At 45.1% G+C, this 2,115-nt stretch overlaps 1 pseudogene; it reads left to right on the forward strand.

Moving 5' to 3' along the window:
- Positions 1-201: 201 nt before the first annotated feature.
- LOC111146922 lies at positions 202-1,569 on the forward strand (annotated as a pseudogene).
- Positions 1,570-2,115: the final 546 nt, after the last annotated feature.

Here is a 2,115-nt window from a genome sequence, read left to right on the forward strand (position 1 = left end):
GCTATTGAAAGAATGACATAAATGTTTAGGGATGAGTCATGCAGGCTTGCAGCCAGCCCCAAAGCGTCTGTATATGAGGCAGAGCACTATTAATATATACCTCACCGTGCTTACCATCTGGCGTCTCCAGGAGCAGTGGATGGTCAATTGGTGCCATCAACTGAGGCCAGCTGGGATTCCCTTATTGGAGAGGGAGGCTGGATGAAGATTCTCCTGCTGCTGGTGGGGCTGCTGCTGCCCTAGGAAAGTGGATGGGTTTTGGGAGACAAGGCAGTCTCAGACACAGAACTCCAGGAAATGTCCACCCAGGGGAGTAAGTACATTAATAAGGAAATTAAAAATGGTCTCAAGGGGGTAAAACAGATAAAGCGCTAATAGAACAAATAAATGAAAGTGCGCCAGTCACTACTCAGCAACTCAGAAGAGGCCAAGAAGAAGAAAGAAGATGCCCTACATGATACCAAGGATTCTGAAATGAAGCTGTAGGCATCCCAGGGGTTGTGCGATGACACCATGGTGGCTCTCTGGGAGAAGTGTAAGCGCTGCCTGACACAGACCTTCATGAAGTTCTACACACATGTCTGTAGAACCAGCTCCCACCTGGCTGGCTGTCAGCTCATGTTGTTCCTGAACTGGTTCTCCCATCTACTTTTGGATTAATGGTGGCCTCATGGACTCCCTGCTGGAGAAAACTTGCAGCAGACCCATGCCCTGGACTCATGCAGGACAGCTTCAACCGGACATCTAGCATCATAGACAAGATTTTCCAGGACAGACTTTTCACCTATGCACCACAGGATACTTCTGCTACTCACCCTTCAGCTCATTCTAGGAGAGGCCTCTCTTCTTCAATCCCAAGTCCTGCATTTTCCGGAGTAGAATATATTTCCCTGCATATTAATCCTTGAACTTCCACTACATGTTTCAGCCCCTCCTTGACATGACATACCAGGCTCAACAGGCCCTGGATGTCACCTTCATAGAATTCCCTACCACTTTCCAGTGGAATTCACAGAAGACAACCAAGACCATGCCATGTTCAAGGAGATCCATCACAACTCCACAGCTTGACTGAGGATGAAATACCAGTGTGACAAATGCCAGGAGATCTTGTCAGTGGACTGTTCGGCTGACAACCCTTCTCAAGTCCAGCTATGACAGGAGCTTAACAGTTCCCCCAGCTTGTGGAGAATTTCACCAAACTGTACCCTGAGCTTCTGCAGTCCTCCCAGGAAAAGGTCAACACATCCTCTCTGCTGAAGCAGCTGAATGAGCAATTTATCTGGGTGTCCCAGCTGGCTACTCTCACTCAAAGTTAAGAGCCGTTCTATCTCCAGATCACAATGATGAGTTCCCAGACTTCTGACTCTAATGTTCCCTCTGGCCTCACTCACTAAGGTGATTTCAGAGCTCTTTGACTCTGACTTCATCACTGCGATGGTCCCAGAAGTCTCCAGGTATAATTGTAAGTTTATGGAGACTGTGGCAGAGAAAGCTCTTCAGGAATACTGCCAAAGAACTGGGAGAATGAGATGTAAATATTACCTCTTCAAATATGAGGGTGTCTGAATTCAGTTGTCCCCAAGATGAGCCATAGGCCCCTAGAGAGAGCTCTGCATGTCACCAATTTACCAGGCCTTGCCTTGAGGCCCTCCTGTCCCCTCACCAGCCTTTTCTCTCTCTGGACTCTTCACTGCAATGCCTGCCTTCACTAATCATGAGAAGAAATCCCCCTAACTCAATAAAACCACCAGTGTGAAAAAGAAAAAAAAGAATGACATACATTTAAATATATAAAATAAAATGAGAATCTTTCTTGGTGAACAGAAATGACATTTATTAACATATGCTTGTGTGCTTATTTAGACAAATAGAGAATGGATGAACTATTTGATTTGATACTCCTTACTTTGTCAGTTTCTCTGAGGTGCTCATAAATTGTGTCATTTATTCACTAATTTTTTCAACTTAGTGCTAAGAGGTAATTTTCATGGGTTTTTCCATGTTTCTGCACATCTTGTGAACAGAGTTAGTGATAGCCTTTTGTTCTGGATGATCTTTTCAAAGATGTCTGGGACTGAATAGAAGATAGAGATAATATCTCCCTCTGGAGCA

The sequence above is a fragment of the Enhydra lutris genome, unplaced genomic scaffold, assembly GCF_002288905.1.
Source record: "Enhydra lutris kenyoni isolate GAN:26980312 unplaced genomic scaffold, ASM228890v2 scaffoldscaffold15, whole genome shotgun sequence".
NCBI classification, from domain to species: Eukaryota; Metazoa; Chordata; class Mammalia; order Carnivora; family Mustelidae; genus Enhydra; species Enhydra lutris.